The 23,563-nt window shown below is 37.5% G+C and overlaps 1 protein-coding gene across 1 annotated transcript in view; it reads left to right on the top strand.

The window, feature by feature from the left end:
• The first annotated feature begins 5,007 nt into the window (after nt 1-5,007).
• Nucleotides 5,008-23,563, top strand: part of LOC149083577 (uncharacterized) — a 158,986-nt gene continuing 140,430 nt past the window's right edge. Inside the window, exon 1 of the mRNA XM_089235380.1 lies at nt 5,008-5,419. The gene's annotated coding sequence lies outside the window, so the exon portion shown is untranslated. The remainder of the gene's footprint in view (nt 5,420-23,563) is intronic.

The raw sequence follows: 23,563 nt of genomic DNA, 5'->3' as shown, positions 1-23,563 counted from the left end.
CCCTCACGCGTTAATGGAGATGGGATTGATTGGTCGATGTTACTATATTGAAACCTTTTCCATTGTAACATGTTGCGTTTTCTTTCTTTTCTCGTTCGGTTACGAGAGCCGACGACACCTTTCACAACGACGTCGAATAAACGCACACACGGAAAAAGGCTGTTGATTCTTTGGCCGTGATGGTCTTTCGCCGTTCGTTTATTGATCGGTTTTCCCCACTGTTAATGGAAAAGGACTCCTTGGGGGGAAAAACTAAAATACACGACATTTTTTTTTTTAGTTTATTATTATTTCTTTTATAGAAGACGCTAGAAAGACGTCATTCAACGACGTTCATTCATTCATGTAAACTTGGGGGAAAAAATTAACAATGTTCTCCAACTCAAATCAGTTAATGGATAAAAATGTTTGTCTTTTTAGACGATTGAATGATCGTAAGTCCCCGTACTCCGAGTGATTTTTTCCTCTAAAACTGCTTATCCGAATACAGCCTAATTTTTAGAATATCTTAATGAGACCATTTAGGAGAGAAATTTATGAATTAAAAAAAGTATATAGTTAAATTTTCACAAACTAGGTGAAAAAGTTGCTCTTTTTTTATTGCATTTTAAATTTTCCCATGGTCCATATAGTGTATATATATATATATATATACCAAGTTTTGATGAAATACGGTAGTAATTCCCAACGTGGGCGATGGAATGCTCCCTTGGGGGGGGGGGCGGTAGAGCCTACGGGCATAACATAGGATCCTACGGGTTAGATTGCGTTGGGAGGGCGATTTGAGAAAAAAATTTATGAAGAAGGGGAGATGGGACACAAAAAAAAGTTGGGTAACTATGGAATACGGCCTCCAGACAGACTTTACGTAGGTCTGAGTAGTTTCAGTATACTAACACTACTCTGAACTACGTAGCGACCATTCTGGAGGGCGTATTTCATTAAAACTCGATATATACGCTATATGGACCATGGGAAGATGTAAAATGCAATAAGAAAAAAAAACTACTGTTTCACCTGGCGGTCGAAAATTGCACTATTTTTATTTCATACATCTCTCTCTCTCTGTCTCTCCCTCCCTCCCATGGTCTCATTAAGATATCCTAAAAAATTGTCTGTATTTGGATAATCAGTTTTTGAGAAAAACAACTCAGAGTACGGGAACTTAAATTATAATCACCCTGCATATGACGTGTTCGAGATAGAGAAAACATGATAGCCTTTTAAGTACTTCTAATATAAAATAGTACATTCGTTCTTCTAACGAAACCCTGGAACATTCTCCAACAACTTCCAACCCCATCTCATTCGTTATCACAGCAAAAATCTGTTAATCGCTATAGTAACGTATGTTCAGGTGAATGTATTGTTGTACTTATCTATGTTTGTATATTTTGTATGTATATATATATTTCCCTAAAAATAAATGTTTCAGACTCTGTCACGAAGCTGGGCTGGGAGAGATCTCGGCAACGGGATAAGTCCGGTGGCTTAGTTCTGGCGTTCATTCATTCATGTTATGTATGTTACGATGAATGCGATAAATCCGGTTATTATGTATAACAGTCGGATTTATCACATTTACTATTATGCATAATCGCTAAATTACTAAACCGTAGAGTTAGCACATTTACTAGAATGCATAATACGGTTATTATGCATAATCGCCAGGCATTTTGGTAAATTTTATGAATTTCCCTAAATTTATTACTTTTACCGGCGATTATGCACATCACCCATACAAGCATCGTTGGTAAATTTAATAAGCATTAAAAAAAATTATCACTTTTAAAAACACTTATGCATAATACCCAAGCGTCACGTAGTTGGTAAACATGATGAATCGTACTTTATGATATTTTTTATACCATACAGTCTGCATGATAACTCACACATGTATTGTATCATTATATCTGGGTAATAAAGAATAATGGTATTATAATTTAACGATCTTAAAATTTGTTATCATTATATCGGGGTCCTACTATATTCATCACACATTTTAGACTCATTTGCAATATTTTTATGTAACTATCAAAGTCACCAATCACACTAGGAATTCATGCGTAATTACAGATAAAGGCGATAAATTTCAAGTATTTATCAAATTTACCAACGAGACGCTTAGTTTTTATGCATAATCGCCGATGAAAGTGATAATGTTTTCAGTATCTATTAAATTTACTGACGACGCTTTGGTATTATTAACATATTCATCGCGGTAAAAGTAATAAATTTATCAATCATACCAAATCGGTTGGTGAGTGTACATAATAACCGGTTATTATGACTAACAACTGATTTATCACATTTGTCGTAATATATGCATCGTCTTATCCTCCATGATTTATTAAGACTTAAGAAATAAATGTTTTGCGATTTTTATGAATGTTATAAGATAAATGTTCTCCGAATGTCACGGAAAGTAACCTTTTCTCATCAACAATGGCTTCTCCAGCAACGAATTTTCTTCTCTAACATAAGCTTCTCTCCTCTTCAACAGTGGCATCTCAAAAATTTTCAAAAACCGAATGACTTCTCAGGTTTTTAGTTGGCATCAATAATTTTCGAAGGTATTATCACAACGACGACTTTTCAAAATACTTTTCAACCCAATTAGGTGATTTCTTCATCAAAAATGCATTTCTAAACGAATTCCTGATCCCAACAATGAATTTTGAAACGAAGTGTTTATTGTCCCAATATAGCTTTATGAAAGTATTACTCTTCATTCCAACATACAGTAGATTTAAAGGATATATTCTTCATCCCAACAAAGATTTATGAATATATTCTTCATCCCAACAAAGATTTATGAATATATTCTTCATCCCAACAAAGATTTATGAATATATTCTTCATCCCAACAAAGATTTATGAATATATTCTTTTTCCCAACAAAGATTTATGAATATATTCATTATCACACAAAGGAAAGTTTCTCACGATATTTCCCCACCAATTTCTCAAAACATATTTTGTCTCAACAATGATTTCGCAAAGCATTTTATGTGCTAACAATGATCGGAACTTATTGTTGTCCCCCCCTACATTTTTTTTTACCCAATAATGGTTTCTCAAAACAGCTTTTGCCCCAACAATCCTTTCGCAAAACATTTTTTGCGCCAAAAATGATTTCTTAAAACACTTTTTGAACAACAACGATTCCTCAAAACATCCTTTTTTTAATTATGATTTTTCAAAACATTTTTGTGCCAACAATGATCAGAAAGTATCGTGTTCCCCAACAATGCTTTCGTGAAAATTTTTTTTGCCCCGACAATGCTTTTGTAAAGCATATTTGTTTGCCCCAACAATGATTTCTCAAAACATCAATAATGATTAACGCCCCAATAATGATTTCAGAAGAAATTTTCCGTCAACAATATTTTCTAAATCTTCGCCAACAATGCTTATCAAAAAGTATTATTTAATGTAGTAGGCCTGTGAGTCTTCTTCATCTCATCAAAGATTCCTCGCAGTGTCATTCATCTTAAAAATCGTTCCTCGAAGAAATAATCATCTTAACAATGGTTTCTAGAAGTGTTATTTATCTTAATAATGCATTTTTATCATATCATTTAGAATATCAATAGTTTCTTTGAATATTATTTTCCTTAACACTAATGTCTCAAATTATTCTGCACAATGGTTATCCGAAAAATCCATCCCCAACGAAGATTTCTGCATGTAGTAGAAAAACATTGTCTATAATTCTCTGAAATTTCTCGTAAAATCGCAATAATTAAATTGTCGATTGAAATTTATCTTTTTCTGTCAATGACTATTATTTTGTGAAATAATCGATAATTCTTCGCGAAAAAAGACAAAAAAATCATACTATGACACATTTCAAAAAGTTTTTACCATTATGCTCATTGAACATTTTAATCAGATATAATTCATTTTGTATCACTTATGCAAATATTTTTCTACTGTGCCTTGTGCATATGACTATTTAGGCATCTGAATATCCGAATTTACTTAAAAATTCAAATCACCAAGTAAATAATAGATATATTTTTCAGTAATTAGGGCTGGTCCGATTAATCGGGTCGGTTAACCAATCAGTTGTGAATAGCAGTTAAAAATTTTAGTTGAATTAATCGACTCGATCAATACGATCAAAGTTCAATTAAAATTTGAGTAAAAAAGTTTGTAATTTGACTTGATTTATTTAACGAAAACGATTAAATTTCCTAAATTATATTGTACCTATGCATAACATTTTCGATAATTGGTCATATTGTCACATTTGAATCAATATTTTGATCAAATTTTTCGGCATTAGGAAATACGTCCATTCAACGTTGTGATCAATCTAGTTTCAAATTGAGTTTGATGGGAGTTTTATAAGGCAAGACCAGAAAGGACCATTCGGGAGGAATTCGAAGGAAAACAAGTACCAATATGATAAAAAGTAGTTTCGAAATCAGTGGCTAACGTAAAATAATCGATTTACAAAAAACAAACAAACCACACGATCCAAATAAAAAAATTCCAGGTTTTATCAAAATAATGTTCAGCATACGAGTAATCAAATTGCTTCAAGTGACAGCCATAATTTCTTAGTCTATATATTCCTATACTTGCTTACATCTACCGAATAGGTGCGTGAAATGAATAGATTACATAGAGCATCAATTAATATTAAATATAGTTACGAAAAATAATCGATTAAAAATTTTTGATTAGCTCAGTTGAAAATTTTAATAGATTCCCAGCCGTATTAGTTATTAATTCCATGCCGAGACAATCACTGCTTTTTGAAAAAAAAACATTGTTGCGAGGAAAACATTAGTGAGTTCGAGCCTCGAGGATGCCATTCTCTTTCCTCCCAATCCTTGTTTACAAGCGAATCTGTCTTCGATCAAACTGCGCATGGATTTCGTTCGATCGAGGATAGATGTCGCTGCGATCGGGGACAATAATCCCGCATTCGCTATTGGTTGATGAAGGGAGAGGGGGACGAAGATGGGAAAAGAAAAGGGGTTGTTCCCGAAAATCCCGAGCTCTCTGAACGGGATGCAGGAGAGTGTTACAGGTTACAAAGCTTTCGGCGATGTAACATCCCTTCTAGTCCGCACTGTCATTCGCGTTTCCTAGAAGTAAAAAACAAATATAACAATTGTAACTATTTTTCCTAACAGAAGTTGAACTTCATCTGGGACGTTTAGATTTATTTTATATGTAAGGGCTCTCAAGAGAAACGATACAAATAGATTGATAGAGCCCGTGGTCCACACGAGAAGTAACAGTTTGCATGAGCGTTATTGGGTTTCCTTATTGCTGTCGGAGGAAGAGGAGGAGGGTTCCACTGTGGACACTCTAGGCATTGACGTTTGTCGATTTCGGGGATTAATGCATGGAGGCCGCCTGTGGAGATGCATCATTGTCTAGTTCGGCGGACGTTTGTCGAGTAAGTAGCTATTGATTTATGATCAGTATTACCATTGAATTATCGCTCGCGATCGAGGTCCATGATGATTATCTTCGAACATATGTTAATTCATTTTGAAGTGTTTTCAACAATTTCGTTTAGATTTTTTTTCTGATTATCGATAGTATTAATAGCTATCTGTCAGCAGGTTGAACTGTTTTCTAGGTTTTGCACTGAAAACTTTCGAAAATGGAAAAAAAAAAATCTTAAATGATGGAGGTTCGTTGACTTTTTTGAGTAAAACTTTATTTTTGCCACATGGCGGCCATTTTTCCGATGGCACCACTAGGGTATATATTTATCACGTGGATATTTGGGGTTTCACAGAGCGTTCTTTATTAAAAGATGGTTCCTCACGTATTAGCCAATTGGATGTTCTAAAATTTATTGCTAAAAATTATTTTTTCTCCCTCCCCATATCAATATTTTCCCGAAGTCCCTTATCTTATTGCTCACGATAATTTTCTCAACAATGATCGTTCTTATGAACAACGGTTTGCCCAAAATACTCTTTGTCTCACCAATTGTTTTCTAAAAAAGGTTTTGCTCACAGTAAATATTTATAACCAATGGTTTTGATTTTTTGCAAACAAATGGACCAAATGGTTACTCAATCCTAACGACTTCGAGGCGTGAATGCGAGCCGATGATCCCATTAAAATGTCTCGCCACAGACAGCAACAGGCCTACAACGGTACAAATATTCAATCACTACACTTCACTCACTCATAGATGGCAGCATTGAAAATTCAAAGCACGACACTAGATACGCACTCAAACTGTTAGGTACATACATTTCCAGCACAACTCAGTCGGTAAGAAATTGCCCAAGGCGATGGACCGGAGTTGTTCATAGTTTGAATTAATGAATGGTGCCGCTAAGTATTCATTCTGAGCATCAGATACACAAATAATTCTTTTCAACGCTTCTTTATCCTATCAATGTTTCTTCAGTGTATTGTTAATTTTAGCAACTGCCCCCATAAGTATTCTTAATACTAGCAATTGCTCCTGTAAGTATTCTTCATCGCGACAATTGTTTCTAAAAATAATATTAGTCTTAACAATGGCTCCTCAAAGTATTCTTCATTGTAACAATGGTTCTTCTAAGTGTTATTCATCCTCACAATGAGTCCTCGAGTCTTCTTAATGTTAACAATGTTTTCTCGAAGTGTTCTTCATCCTAAAAATGGTTCCTTAAAGAATTTTTCACCGTAACGTTTTCTTTTAAGTATTCTTCACGAACAACAGTTACACAGATAATATTTACACAATTTTTTATGAAATGAATTCTTTCTTGTAAGTATTCATCATCGTAACAATGGTTTCTCAAGTTATTCTCTATCGTAACAATGGCTTCTCAAATTATTCTCCATCGTAACAATGGTTTCTCAAATTATTATCCATCTTAACAATGGTTCATCTCAGTATTTTTCATCCTAACAATGGGTCATCTCAGTATTTTTCATCCTAACAATGGTTCATCTCAGTATTTTTCATCCTAACAATGTTTCCTCAAATTATTCTTTACCTTAAAAATATCGCCTGAAAATATTACTTATCTTAACAATGGTTCATGTAAGCATTCTTTATGAGCAACAGTTAGTTTGTTAGTTCGTTTACAGATAACTTTGTAAAGCAATTTTTCATCCTGATTTTAAGTATTCTTAATCCTAGCAATGGTGCCTATAAGTTCTCTTCATTGTTGCAATGGTGATCAAGATGTCATTCATCTCAGCAATAATGCCTTAAAGCGTTATTCATCCTAACATGGTTTTCTTCAAGTATTCTCCATGGACAACATTTACACAGATAAACTTTTACAACAATTATTTACTCAAAGTATTCTTCAACCTAATAGTAAAAAGATTCTTTGTCCTGGCAATGGTTTCTGTAAGTACTCTTCCTTGGTTCCTCAAAGTAATTTTAACAATGGTTCTTCAAAGTATTCTTCATCTCAACAATCGTTCTTATAAGTGCTCTTTATCTTAACTAGGTTCTTTTATGCATTCTTCTTCCTAACAATGGTTCCTCAAAGTATTCATCACCCTAATAATTGTTATTAAAAGTATTCTTCACCCTAATAATAGTACTTAAAAGTATTCTTCAACCTGACAATAGTTCCTAAAAGTAATCTTCATCCTGGCATTAGTTTCTGTAAGTACTCTTCCCCGCAACAATGGTTCCTGAAAGTCATTTCAACAATGGTTCTTCAAAGTATTCAGCATCTCAACAATCGTTCTTATAAGTGTTCTTTATCTTAACTAGGTTCTTTTATGCATTCTTCTTCCTAACAATGGTTCCTCAAAGTATTCATCACCCTAATAATTGTTATTAAAAGTATTCTTCACCCTAATAATAGTACTTAAAAGTATTCTTCAACCTGACAATAGTTCCTAAAAGTAATCTTCATCCTGGCATTAGTTTCTGTAAGTATTCTTCCCCGTAACAATAGTTCCTAAAAGTCGTTTTAACAATGGTTCATCAAAGTATTCTTCTTCCTAACAATGGTTCCTCAAAGTCGTTTTAACAATGGTTCATCAAAGTATTCTTCTTCCTAACAATGGTTCCTCAAAGTATTCTTCTTCCTAACAATGGTTCCTCAAAGTATTCTTTACCCTAATAATAGTACTTAAAAGTATTCTTCAACCTGACAATAGTTCCTAAAAGTATTCTTCATCCTGGCATTAGTTTCTGTAAGTATTCATCCCCGTAACAATGGTTCCTCAAAGTCATTTTAACAATGGTTCCTCAAAGTTATTTTAACAATGGTTCCTCAAAGTCATTTTAACAATGGTTCCTCAAAGTTATTTTAACAATGGTTCCTCAAAATATTCTTCATCTTGGCAATAGTTCCTCTAAAAATTCTTCTTGAACGACAGCTACGCAGATAATTTTTTTATCACAATTACGTAAAGTACTCCTCATCGTAGCAGTGTTTCTTTAAAGCATTCTACATCCTAACAATGATTCTTTAAAGTATTGTTCAATAAGAATGGCTCCCCAAAATATCCATCATCGTAACAGCAGTATATTCGTGAATTACTCTTCATCCTAACAATGGTTCTTTCTGTATGAAAATAAATCCACAAAATTTAATGCAAATTTCACACAATCTGCATAATATTTTCCTAGGGAAATTAAAGCTAGAATATATTAACGCATCTAAACACTTTACAAAAAGAGAAATTCAAATTTACTCGAGTGATACTGCACATGGGCACGCACATCAATTTGCATACGGATCATCACTCAGGGGACCGAGGAAATCAATACGGGATTATCCTGACATCCAGCAAACAGCGGAGGAACATCGTTTGACCCATATATGCAATTTGTGTGAGCTTGCATTAATACGGTCTGTTTCGCATGCGTCAAACAGAGATACGTTAATGAGACGTCCACTGGGGAGCTTATTGGGTTGTGGATTAATCTACATAGCGTATACCTCATCACCACAACTACAAAACAGTATAAATTCCATAATTTAATATTCTTATGGGGATAATGTCTGACATGTTCTATGTTTGGTGGTATCGACCATCCTACGACTGATGTCAAACGTAGACGGAGGGGGGGGGGATTTAGCTTAAAATAAGTCGGCTAAATCAGAGAATTTGTAACTGCCCTCAATTTCTGGAAATGGTGTCAATATTTGTATTTATGTGATACATATTTTCGGGGGGGGGGGGTTCTCAATCATTCTGCAAAGAAAAAGTTGCGTAATCACCTGATAGAGGTTGTTTATACCGGTGTCATGTGGGTTAGGGTGGATCGAAAAATCGAAATGTGCATAAAAGGATCGGCTTCAGGTGCAAAAGTTGTCTTTTAAGCATACTAGCATAAATGCAAAAATTTTTCAACTTCAATTAATTTGTTCCGGTGTCCCGGCACACTTAAATATTTGCCAAAAATCGATTTTTATGCAAATTTTGAATAAAAAAAAATGCGTAAAGTAATCGATTTCACAGGAAAAATAGTACAGGCAGAGAATGAAAAATCATTTATTTTCTATTATTAAATGTATAAAATTATTTAGTATAATAAAAGTTTGAAGGAAAGTCGGAAGGAATGGTGAAAATGCTCATGCCATATCTAAGCGGTTGAAGGATGCATTCGCCTAGTGTCTGAGGCGTCAGAAGTATGTGTGGAGAAGAGACATGGCTTCATATTGAAAATATGTAAATATTCAAATTAATACAATTAAAAAAGCCATTATATAAGTTTTCTGATTTATTGCTTTGATTTTTAAATTTATACTTCATGTATTATAAAATAATTATTTATAATTTTATACTTTAACTGGCTGATACCCGGGGACGTTGCCTGCCCCGTAAAAAATTTATATACGTATAGCTTATTAATTATTTCTTAATCGAAAAAATTTCTGCATCAAGTAAGAAAAAATTACTTTTATTTTTAAATATTTTGATTAAAATCGCTTGTGGATACACAATATTTTTTGTTTTTCCATCTGGTGTGTAGATGTACAAATTTTTGGGATTACCAACACGCGAACAGGCGACGAAAAGCTGTCCGTGAGAAATACAGGACTCAAGTAAGGAATTCTTCCATTTCCAAGTTTGATCAACTGACGGGAAAATGATAGCAGTGCTGAGTGATTTTTCAGTTGCACTCGCATGTTGGTGGATAATGATAATTTTTTAACTTCGTGCCAGAGTGTTGATGATTTGAGGCAAGCATTGAGTTCATCAGCTGGCGTTAAACATTTGTATTCCCAATTTTGTCGTCGTAGTTGTTGTCCTCTGTTGTCAGCGACGTCATACGTCCAGCTTGTGCAGCGAATATTATTCGAACACCTTTTAAGCATTTTTTAAATTGAAACTATGCCTATACGATGGGCGGTTGATGAGATAAAGGCCGCATTATCACTTACAGGATTACAGGACACCCTGTATATAGGCTAGCAGAAATACCCGGCGCTTCCCGGGTTTTCTGCAATTAATGGGAGGATTGGAAAAGTGACAAACCGTTATAAAAGAATAAACTGTTATAATAACAGAATTAAAGGTGTGACAAACCATTGTAAAGGCATATATGACACGTCTGAAACGCATTGTTATAAACCACGGTAACCAAAGTAAACGTTCCGAAAGTAATTGTTGACGCCCCAAAACCATTGTTGCCCGACAGTTTTTCGCCCATTTCGGGCATTTGCCAAGCTCTGACGAACTTTTAAAGTAGCCTACGGTTCAATCCCGGTCCTGTTTGGTATGTGGCGATGCTGTCGGCAAGAGTGTGTAGGTGTTGGTTTCGAATAGCATAAATCTGCCAACACCTCGTTATGTGCGCGCGCCTTTTCTTAGCCTCTCTTCCGCTTTTTGGCAGAGAAGGCTTTGGTTTCTTGCAGAGTAGAGATGTCTTTTGACTGTGTGTCCGTGTATTATTATTTCGTATATATGTGTTAACGTGCCGTGTGTTTCTTCTAATTAATAAACCGTATATTTAACCGTATCTAGAATTGAACAGTCTTAGTGGAGTCAAATAAAATTTAACTATGGATAAATAGCTACTTCAATTTAAATGTCATTATCACCTCCGGCAACTACATATGGTGTCCACAAACTGGTGACTCAGGACTATCGGATTCGTTACAACGAATCATGAATACCTCTCTGCAATGTGGATTTTAATTTCAGTTTCGTGCTGAGTGAATATTTCTCTCTTTCGTAGGACTATTGCCGTCTTCATTCTTTCGCTATGGCAAATCCGCAAGCAACTGCTAGTCAGACTGAACTTTCCCTTTCGGGAACCGAAGTCTCACGTGTTTCATTCCGTGCGCCTCCATTTTGGGAAGCCGACGTTGATTTATGGTTCCTTCAAGTGGAATCCCAGTTTATCACGGCAGGCATTACCGCGGATAAGACGAAGTTTCATTCGGTGATTTCCGTTCTCGACACAAAAATCTTGTCTTACGTGAGTGATTTAGTACGTAATCCTCCCTCACACGATTTATATGAGACTCTAAAGAAACACACGGCACGTTAACACATATATACGAAATAATAATACACGGACACACAGTCAAAAGACATCTCTACTCTGCAAGAAACCAAAGCCTTCTCTGCCAAAAAGCGGAAGAGAGGCTAAGAAAAGGCGCGCGCACATAACGAGGTGTTGGCAGATTTATGCTATTCGAAACCAACACCTACACACTCTTGCCGACAGCATCGCCACAGTACTCCCCCACGAGTCCGAAGGACGTTAAGCTTGATAAGGTGTTACAAAACGGACTTTCCGTCCGGACCTCGTGACGAAGCCCTGCGGCGAGGCTGGGGCATTACATATAGATGATTTGCGAACATTAGATTCTTTGCATTCGAGAGAATTAAACAAAAATGCAGGTTTTAAACGATCAATAGAAATACACTTAGATTCATTATTGATACGCAAAGTAAAAAATTTATAAGTCCCAATATTCAAGACTTTTCTTTCGGTCTGGCTGGAAAAAGAATATTTTCTAAACTCGATCTTGTAAAGGCATACCACCAGATTCCTGTGAAAGAAAGTGATATTCCCAAGACGGCTGTGATTACACCGCACGGTCTCTTTGAGTATGTTTTCATGACCTTTGGGCTCAGGAACGCCGCACAAACATTTCAACGATTCGTTGACAGCATCCTCTCGGATCTCGACTTCTGCTATGTTTACTTAGACGACATTCTTGTTGCGTCAGCTGATGAGAAGTCGCATGAACAAGATCTCGATGTGTTGTTCAAGAGACTAAGCGAATACGGTTTAGTTCTCAATCCTGACAAATGCCAATTTGGACTCAAAGAAATTCAGTTTTTAGGTCATCTTGTGTCAGAAAAGGGCATTTCCCCGTTGCCGGATCGTGTTACCGCACTTTTGGACTATCCATTGCCCAACACAATCGATGAGCTGCGACGTTTTCTGGCACTAATAAATTTTTATCATCGTTTCATGAAAAACGCTGCCTCTACGCAAGCATGTTTACATGATCTAGTTAAAGGCAAACAAAAACGGGATAAAACAAAAATCGTCTGGTCTGAGGAAGCAAAATCTGCATTCGAGTCATGCAAGGAAATGATTTCCAATGCTGCTCTATTGGCTCATCCTATTTCAAGTGCGCATCTCCTTCTAGCTGTCGACGCGTCTGATTTCGCGATTGGCGGAGTTTTGAATCAAGCAGTTAATGATCAAACTCAGCCATTAGGATTCTTCTCGCGTAAGCTAACTTCAGCTGAACGCAGATACAGTGCGTACGATCGAGAATTGCTAGCGATATATTCAGCAATTAAATATTTTCGACATATGCTGGAGGGATCTGACTTCGAAATTCTCACAGACCACAAACCATTGGTCTATGCATTTTCCCAAAAAAGTGAAAAATGTTCACCTAGGCAGATTCGTCATCTAGAATTCATTAGTCAATTTTCAACCCGTATCAAGCACATTTCAGGCGATCGAAATGCAGTAGCCGATGCATTTTCAAGAATATCGGAAATTGAAATACCTCCTAGTATCGATTTCGCCGAGATGGCTCGCGCTCAGGATGAGGAAGAATTGCGATTACTTCGTGAAATGGACTCAGGTCTCGAGTTAAAACCAATGACTTTCGGTTCTCCTGAAGTCACTCTACAGTGTGATGTTTCCACTGGTTCAATTAGACCTTACGTACCGTCAACGTTTCGCCGCGCTATTTTTGATGCAGTGCACAACCTCTCCCACCCTGGTGCCAAAGCTACTACTGAAATGGTTCGCAGACGATTCATCTGGAAATTTTTAGAAAGGGACTGCAAAGAGTGGTGCAAAACTTGCATCCATTGCCAGCGATCCAAAGTTGGTCGTCACACACATTCTCCTATTGGTGCATTCGGATTACCTTCCGCAAGGTTCTCGCATGTCCATATTGACATCGTGGGTCCACTTCCACCAAGTAAAGGAAATCGCTACGTTGTGACTTGCAGTGACCGATTCACCAGATGGCCGGAAGCTATTCCTGTACCCGATCAGACTGCTGAAACTGTGGCATTCGCTTTCCTGTCGAATTGGATCTCCCGTTTTGGCGTTCCAGAACGCATTACTACGGACAGGGGTTCTCAGTTTGAATCTGAACTCTTCCGATCTCTTGCGAAGTTGCTGGGTGTGGACAGGGTGCGTACTACCGCTTACCACCCACAAAGCAATGGAGCCATCGAGAGATTCCACAGGGACTTGAAAGCTGCCATCATGTGTCACGCCACTGAAAGATGGGTTGACGTTCTTCCTACCATTCTACTCGGGATACGATCAAACTCAGCCATTAGGATTCTTCTCGCGTAAGCTAACTTCAGCTGAACGCAGATACAGTGCGTACGATCGAGAATTGCTAGCGATATATTCAGCAATTAAATATTTTCGACATATGCTGGAGGGATCTGACTTCGAAATTCTCACAGACCACAAACCATTGGTCTATGCATTTTCCCAAAAAAGTGAAAAATGTTCACCTAGGCAGATTCGTCATCTAGAATTCATTAGTCAATTTTCAACCCGTATCAAGCACATTTCAGGCGATCGAAATGCAGTAGCCGATGCATTTTCAAGAATATCGGAAATTGAAATACCTCCTAGTATCGATTTCGCCGAGATGGCTCGCGCTCAGGATGAGGAAGAATTGCGATTACTTCGTGAAATGGACTCAGGTCTCGAGTTAAAACCAATGACTTTCGGTTCTCCTGAAGTCACTCTACAGTGTGATGTTTCCACTGGTTCAATTAGACCTTACGTACCGTCAACGTTTCGCCGCGCTATTTTTGATGCAGTGCACAACCTCTCCCACCCTGGTGCCAAAGCTACTACTGAAATGGTTCGCAGACGATTCATCTGGAAATTTTTAGAAAGGGACTGCAAAGAGTGGTGCAAAACTTGCATCCATTGCCAGCGATCCAAAGTTGGTCGTCACACACATTCTCCTATTGGTGCATTCGGATTACCTTCCGCAAGGTTCTCGCATGTCCATATTGACATCGTGGGTCCACTTCCACCAAGTAAAGGAAATCGCTACGTTGTGACTTGCAGTGACCGATTCACCAGATGGCCGGAAGCTATTCCTGTACCCGATCAGACTGCTGAAACTGTGGCATTCGCTTTCCTGTCGAATTGGATCTCCCGTTTTGGCGTTCCAGAACGCATTACTACGGACAGGGGTTCTCAGTTTGAATCTGAACTCTTCCGATCTCTTGCGAAGTTGCTGGGTGTGGACAGGGTGCGTACTACCGCTTACCACCCACAAAGCAATGGAGCCATCGAGAGATTCCACAGGGACTTGAAAGCTGCCATCATGTGTCACGCCACTGAAAGATGGGTTGACGTTCTTCCTACCATTCTACTCGGGATACGCTCAAGTTTCAAACCTGATTTTGGTGCTACGCCGGCGGACATGGTCTACGGAACATCTCTGAGGTTACCAGGAGACTTCTTCAAAGATTCCGGTAAGCACACCTCAAAATCTGATTATGTCACGAACTTGCGTATGACTATGTCAAAGCTTCGTCCTTCGCCTTTGTCCAATCATTCCTCAAAAAACATTTTTGTGCACAAGGACTTGGCCAGATCCACACACGTTTTTGTGAGGGTTGACACTGTAAGGCGTTCGCTACAGCAGCCTTACCAAGGACCTTATGAAGTTTTGAATAGGACTGATAAATTTTTTACTTTGCGTATCAATAATGAATCTAAGTGTATTTCTATTGATCGTTTAAAACCTGCATTTTTGTTTAATTCTCTCGAATGCAAAGAATCTAATATTCGCAAATCATCTATATGTTATGCCCCAGCCTCGCCGCAGGGCTTCGTCACGAGGTCCGGACGGAAAGTCCGTTTTGTAACACCTTATCAAGCTTAACGTCCTTCGGACTCGTGGGGGAGTACTGTGGCGATGCTGTCGGCAAGAGTGTGTAGGTGTTGGTTTCGAATAGCATAAATCTGCCAACACCTCGTTATGTGCGCGCGCCTTTTCTTAGCCTCTCTTCCGCTTTTTGGCAGAGAAGGCTTTGGTTTCTTGCAGAGTAGAGATGTCTTTTGACTGTGTGTCCGTGTATTATTATTTCGTATATATGTGTTAACGTGCCGTGTGTTTCTTCTAATTAATAAACCGTATATTTAACCGTATCTAGAATTGAACAGTCTTAGTGGAGTCAAATAAAATTTAACTATGGATAAATAGCTACTTCAATTTAAATGTCATTATCACCTCCGGCAACTACATATGGTGTCCACAGGTATATATGCAAAATCTGGCGACGATCGGCCTAAAAGTGTAGATTTTTATAAGGAACAGACATACATACAGACAGAAAGACATACTTTCACATTTATATATAAGATACCTGAATACTCTGCAAAATTTATAAACATTTTTCATTAATTTACAATTTTTAATACATTTTCTTAAAGGTGTAAACTTTTAACTATTTTTGGGGCGCTTGAGCCACCAGAAGATATGAATGAATTTCAATAAAAAAAAAAGTATGCAGACTTATATGCCCAAGACAGAACTCCCCTCCCCACCCCCACGTCAAAAAAAGTAATTTCAATTTTTTTATATAAATTTTCACGAAAATGTCAATTTTTAACTAGTTTTGGGGCACTTGGCCACCAGAAGATATAAGTGGATTTCAATAAAAAAAAATTATGCAGACTAATACACACAAGACAGAACTTTCCCACCCCAACCAAAAGGAAAATTTCGAATAAAAAATTTTTTCCTGTACTTTTCAATCCACCCTAATGTGGTTCCACATCACACCGGTCTCCAATTAGATATAAGCCGGTTACCCCAAGGGGTGTGAGTAAGGTGAGAATACACACTACGCCAATCGGGGAGGAGGGGTGGCGGACGTACATCTCTGCCCTCCCGCCTATGTTAATAATGCAATTTTTTCACAATGGGGAGAAGGCGATAGCCTCCTCCCCCCCCCCTGCCTTTCCATTCTTTATCCTTATGGTCAACATCTATATTTTATTTGGGATTTATTTTTTTCAAATAAATAGCTGCCAGTTGTCTTTGCAGCAAGGGATCTCAACTTTGAGAAGTGTGTGGGCTACTTTATTGCTTAGAAAACGTGTCATGGGACACTTGAGTGGTCTAGAACTGCAACGCGGCCAACTGAAGGTTCTGGAACTGTGTTGCATCTGCAAATATGCCGCAGACCACTCAAGTGATATTAGGGATCCAAACATCCGAACGTCCGATCTTAGGCATCCAAATCCTTAGGATACAAATACAACGCCACAGCAGGCAAATTGCCCAACGAGGTGGCTGACTTAAGAACATCATGGATCTCCGAGCCATTTTTTGGAGGCCCTACCTACTACTGCTACACCACACATGCTCCCCGCCCACACACACCCCCCTCCGGAACACCCAACGAATCGGTACATGCGGGAATGTGCGTGTACGTGTAGTGAAACCTGACGTGAAGTTTATTTTGTTTCTCTGTAATGCTTGTTATGTGTAGTGCTGCCATCTGCCACCAGTTTTTCTAACTATGAGTGAAGTGTTATGATTGAATGATTTATCGTTGTAGGACTGTTGCTCTCTGTGGCGAGACTTTTCAACGGGGAGATCGGCTCGCATTTGCGCCTTGAAGTTGGGAACCACAGAAAACCAACACCACAGGATGACCCGGGAGTGTGTCCGGGATTGTAAATATGCCGTGGGTTGTTTAAGCGATCTGAAAAAATATGCAGTGGACGACCATATTTTCTCTCTTTCGCCCTTATAATCACCTACGCCATATCTTCCTTCTCACTTGATTTCCATTCACGTGCACCTTAGAATATCGCCAAACCGCGGATCATATTACCCCTAATGCAATTCAGCAATAGCAGTAATTTGGAAGTTTATATTCAGCCATAGCAAAAGTTGAAGCTCAAGAAGTGTTTTGTAAACTGTGTTTACAAAACACTTTGTTTTTTACCCATTTTGAGCATTTTTCACAGCACTGACAATTTTTTAAAACAGACTATCGTTAAGGGGTCCTGTTAGGTATACAGGGTGCCCCGGAACTCCAAAGCCCGGCATTCATATCATCAACCGTTCGTCGTAGAGGAATGGTTCCAGTTTGAAAAATGCTCAAAATGTGTTCAGGATTTGCTCCGCAGCAGTCACGAGAATGAAAATATAGCGTGCCATCAAATAAGAAATATAAATTTTTATACGGCCCCCCGTACTCTAAATTCCAAATGGGAAATTTTTGCCGTCTCTCCTGAGGCCAACAGAAAAAAATTATACGTTTCTAACAACAGTATTCCCTGAGATATTTGAGTTCAAACATCGGAGAAATGCTATTAAAGAACAGCGTAAACTACGTTTCTTTCACCCATTTTTATGCTGTTCTTCCCAATTTTTCTCAGATTTTGGGATTAAAATATCTCTGTGAATATTGCGGTTTAGAAATCTGTTTTTTTTTTGGCCCTAAGAGACACAGGGCAACAACTTTCTAATTGGGTTTTTAAGGACAAAGTGTCCATAAGAAAATTGATATTTTTTATTCTGTGACGCACTGTATTTTCACTCTTGCAACTGATACAGAGTGATTTGTGAACACATTTTTTTTTATAAATTGTAACCATTCCTCTACGATACGGATGGTCATATAAAGGCCTATTTCGGATTTACAGGACACCCTGTATATGCAAAATATTTGATCAGTCTAAAAATGTAGATTTTTATGCATAATTTACATGCGCACGCACACACGCATTTATTATTCCACATTTATTATATAGCTGTCATTTATTAGATGGCAGTAGCATCATTAATAGATATTTTGAATTACGTTCCGTTGTATAATTGATGGGAAGCGGGGTGCGTCCGGTCCTTCAATGTATAATTGATGCATAACTTATTCGAATTTACTTCATATAAATGTGTGAATATCGATTCTCATATTTATTAGAATTTCCAAACACGATACTGTTCGAACCATCGTTATTGAAAGCAAATAGAGATCAAGTAAGAAGCGGAGTGACCACATATATCAGCAGTGAGTGATCTCTTGAGTGACAAATAAGTGGGGATTCACCATATGTGAGTAGTTAGTGATCTTATGAGTGACCGAGTTGGGGAGTGACCATATGTCAGTTGTGAGTGATATTATGCGTGTGACCAAGTAAGTGGGGAATGACGAAGAGAATGGGCGAGTGAGTATTCGAGATTCACACACACACACACACTGGGTGCGTAGCAAACAGGGGGTATGACATTTTAATTGCGAACCATTGATCATACGGCGGTATGCTTCCAATTACAAAAGAGTTTCCGAATAACGTGTGGTACTCAGACATGTCATTCATGTTTCAAGGGGGTTGTATAGTAATTAAAATAAGTACATAACTTATTATACAGTCCCCGTGTGCCCCGAAACCCAATTAGAAAGTTTTTGTCTTGCCTACCCGGACGTCAACAAAAAACAAAGAACTCCATATTTCTAAGTGCAATATTCACTGAAATATTCGAATTCAAGAAACGGAGGAAAAATTTTGAAAAAAACAACATTAAATGCTGGTAAGGTTTTTACGCGCGCATTTAGAGCTGTTTTTTTTCCCGAACTTTCCTCCGTTTTTCGAATTAAAATATCTTAGTGAATATTATATTAAGATTGATGCCAACAAAAAAAATCATAGATTTTTTTGTTGGCATCAGGAGAAGCAGGGCGACAACTTTCTAGGATTCGTGGGTACACGGGACAGTATAATAAGTTAATTTTTTAGTTGAATACATAACTATATACAGTTATATATTCAACTACTTAGATCATGAATTATATATCTGAGTACTCAGTACCGTACACAGGCGCTAAGTACTCAGATATATCATCTCCAGAATGAGCTTAAATGCCAATTCTTGCACAGCGCACAGGAATGGCCAGTTACAGTACTGTGAGTACTACACGTCTACACGTTATTTGGAAATTTATTCTAATTGTAATTATGCCGCTAGGATAGCTGTTCGCCACTAAAATGCCATACCCCTCCCGTCTACTATGCACCCTGTATAATGCTGCTATACGATTAAACAAGTTTAACCCTATTATGTTGCGTTGAATTATAAGTTCATTCATCTGAATATAATATACTGCTCGATAATGTTATGTAAAACTACACAACTCAAGTAATGTAATTAGCCTGGACAAACAGGAGGGCGAACAAAATATGTAATCTTCTAGCTCGTGATAACATGTGTATTGCAGTGCATATAACTGTAAGTTATGCATAAATTGATTCAAATATAACTTGTATCACAGTTTTCTTCGATCTCGTGGAATGTTGGGTGATTGACGGACTGATTTTCTTTTGTACTATTTCAGCTGACTCGATTATTTATAGGTTTTTTTGTTGATTTTGTTGAAATATCAAATGATTGTCGGACTCATATGATGATATGTTGTGGATGTATATATATATAGTGTGAGAATTACAATGTAAAATGTAATACTTAAGTAAAGTAATTATTATAAACCCCAGGGGCACTAAATTGCTGCTCGCGAGTTGTTAATGTTTGCTCCCTGGGGTGAGTTGTAAAGTTGATTTTTTTGTGTAGAAAATAAATGCTCCCTTCGGGGAACCCCGTATGGCGAACTATATTTCCCGGGCCGGGGGTTAGTATCTCTTATCTTGGATCGGCAAAAGCAGTTCTTTGTTCAAAGTGACATACAAGAAATGCCCAACGAGGTGGCTTAGAAAAATATCTACATAACAAATATAGATGTCATATATATATATATCTAAAATACAGCAGCCCAATTAAAAATGCAATCATAAAAACTTAAGATTATATATATACATGATAAAATATAGTACAATGACCGTGAAGAATATTTATGGTTGTCTTATCAACAACGCGTAACAATTCGCACATAGATGGCGGTTAAAGGCCGTATTCACAGACATGGTTTAAATTGTAGCCATAATTTTTGGATAAGAGATCAATATAGATTGGTTAAAACCTGAATTTAACCAATCCGTGTCGATCTCTTATCAAAAAATTGTGACTAGTTTAAACCATGTCGGTGAATACCACCCTAAGTTAGCCCACCTAAAAAAGCCCTACGGGATAGGATTACACAAGATTTCCCTCCATCACCTACGGATAACGTGTCAGATACTTGTACATGTCTTTCCGAACGCAGTCTCTCGTGCTGTAATAGCAAAATAAAACCACGGGCAGAGTAGAGTGTCGAGACCTATCAGAATTAGAGGTTTCCAACAGGTTTTGAGCTTGACCCTACAAGATTACAGTGAAAAATCATGTAAAAGATATTGTTTCACATAGAAAAAGAACTTAATACAATTTTTATCGTTATCGTTGGATTGTTTTAATTATTACAGTGTTGTTGTTTTATGTCAATTTGTCTACATTATTTTTCTTCTTGACAAGAACTAAAATGTAATAACTAATCTCGATGAAATAAGAATGTAATCGGAAAATTCAAACATGTTTACTTTGATACAAGTAAACTGTAACAGATGATGCTCCAACTTAAAAATTCGAAACCTTGGAAAATTTTTCTTTTAAAACGTACGGGAAATAATCTGTTGTATCTTGAGCATAGTGAACCTTAGTGTGACATAGTGCGAGAAAAGTATTAACACACACACACATGCACGCACGCACGCACACACACCACTAAACAGAAACTCTTTCATTTTAGCCATGTAATGCGCACAAAATGCTCACTAGAAAAAATGGTAATGCTTGGAAGAATGGAGGGAACGAGACCAAGCACCAGATGGATAGAAGAGGTGTTGCAAAGCACTGGAATGAAGCTAGCACAAGTGAGACATGCTGTGAATAACAGACCAGCTTGGAGAGCCATGATCTATAGAGTCACCAGGAGTCGAAATCGACTCGATGGTTCCTAACAACAACAACAATCTATGCACAGCCGCCTGATAAATCATACCAAGTGCTCAGTCATTCCAAGCACTGTGATTAGACTTATAGATATTTTTTTTTACAAATGGCAAAAGATATAGAACACCTTGACCAGGGTTGTAATTAGTATTTTTTGTGTGTGTGTGTGGGGGGGGGGGGAGGAGGCAAACATGAATTGCCGACCTCACCACTGTAAAATTCGTTGATTTTCTAATGTATTTTCGTTCTCACAGGAAATTTTCCAGAAATGTTTTTGTTATAATCGGATTTGCTACAGGGTGATTTTTGAACCCATTTTGAGCGTTTTGTAAGCAGGAACCATACCTCTACGGTTCATGAGATAAAAACCACATTAGGGACCATTCAAGTATTACGTAAGCAGATTTTTAGCCATATTTGACCCCCCCCCCTCCTTGTCAGCAATATTTCCTCAGCAGCTTATAATATTTCATATCTTCAAAAACGGGTGGATGATGACGTAAGCAACCTTCAAACCCCCCCCCCTCCCCCTTGTCATCAAAGTCAGCAAATCTGAAACCCCTCCCCCTCGATGCTGACGTAATACTTGAATGATCCCTTAGCACTTACAGGACACCCTGCAAATATATAATGCTACTTTATTTTTTCTCGCCAAACCGAGATTATGTAACACACTATGTTTACACTTTTGCAACTGATACGGAGTGATCCTTGAACACAATTTAAGCATGTTTTCTTTTGAGAATTGAAACCATTCCTCTACGAAATAGTTGATGATATAGAGGCCGATTTCGGACTTACGGGACACCCTGTATATGCAAAATGTTTGATCTATCTAAAATTGCAGATCTGTATACAAAATATACATGAACACACAGACACTCATATAAAAAAATCAATTTCATATACAGGGTGCTGCATAGCTAACTCATGACATTTTACTGGCGAACGGTTGATGCAAATATACTTCCAGTCAGAAAAAGTTTTCAAATATCGTATACTACTCAGATATGTCATTCATGCTGCAAGGGGTTCTGTAGTTATGAAAATAAAAAAAATAACTTTTTATACCGTCCCCGTGTGCTCAAAACTTAATTGGAAAGTTGTTGCCTTGACTATCCTGATGCCAACAAAAAAAATTCCATGTTTCGAAGTGCAATATTCACTGAAATATTCTCGAATTCGAAATATTCTCGTTTTTCATCCGCATTTAACGCTGTTTTTTCCTCCACTTTCCTCCGTTCTTCGAATTCAAATATTTCAGTGAATATTGCACTTCGAAACATGGAATTTTTTTTGTTGGCATCAGGAAGGGCAACAACTTTCTAATTATGTTTTGAGCACACGGGGACTGTATAAAAAATTATTATTTTTTTTATTTTAATAACTACACAACTCCTTGCAGCATGAATGACATGTATGTTATTTGGAAATTTTTTCCAACTGGAAGTATACCTGCATCAACGGTTCGCCAGTAAAATGCCATAAGTTTGCTATGCAGCATCCTGTATATGAAATTATTTTTTTATATGTGTGTCTGTGTGCATGTACGGGGTGATTATAAAAAAACTATCCCGACATATGGGCCCCTAACTATCATACCATTCACAGAAACTGAATGAAATTTTGGCATAAGGTATTTTGAGGTATGCGCTCAAGAATGATATGGAAAACAACAGTGTCACTCTAACAGTTACGGTTAGAGTGAGAAAATTTCTAAAATATCAAATGGCAACACCAAGTTTTTTGTATTGGAATGCGATCCCCATACTGAAAAACACTAAATAGCGTTGGAATGGCACCTGTAGCACGAAAATCGCCGGAGCTAGGCAAGGAAAAAGGACTTTGCCGTGCACCAGAGCATTAATGTTCGTTTCATTCGTCACACCGTTTCTTCGGCTGAGATCCCACAAGGCCTGATTAGTCCTCCACAAGGTCATGTGGAAAACACAATAAAATGCTTTATTTTATGCTGCTTCTCTGTCCGTATTGGTTGTCCTCACTTTTAGCCTATCTACCGCCGGTGATTTTCATGCTACAGTTGCCGTTCGAACGCTGTTTAGGGTTTTTCACAATGGAGATCACATTCCAATACAAAAAACTTGGTGTTGCCATTTGATATTTTCGAAATATGCTCACTGCAACCGTAACTGCTAGAGTGACACTGTTGTTTTCCATATCATTCTTGAGCGCATACATCAAAATACCTTATGCCAAAATTTCATTCAGTTTCTGTG

This window comes from Pholcus phalangioides, unplaced genomic scaffold, assembly GCF_987345545.1.
Source record: "Pholcus phalangioides strain wild (caught in Gottingen) unplaced genomic scaffold, Ppha-v1.0 ptg000008l_1, whole genome shotgun sequence".
NCBI classification, from domain to species: Eukaryota; Metazoa; Arthropoda; class Arachnida; order Araneae; family Pholcidae; genus Pholcus; species Pholcus phalangioides.
The sequence above is the reverse complement of the archived record's forward strand: the minus strand, read 5'-3'. Positions and strand labels throughout refer to the sequence as shown.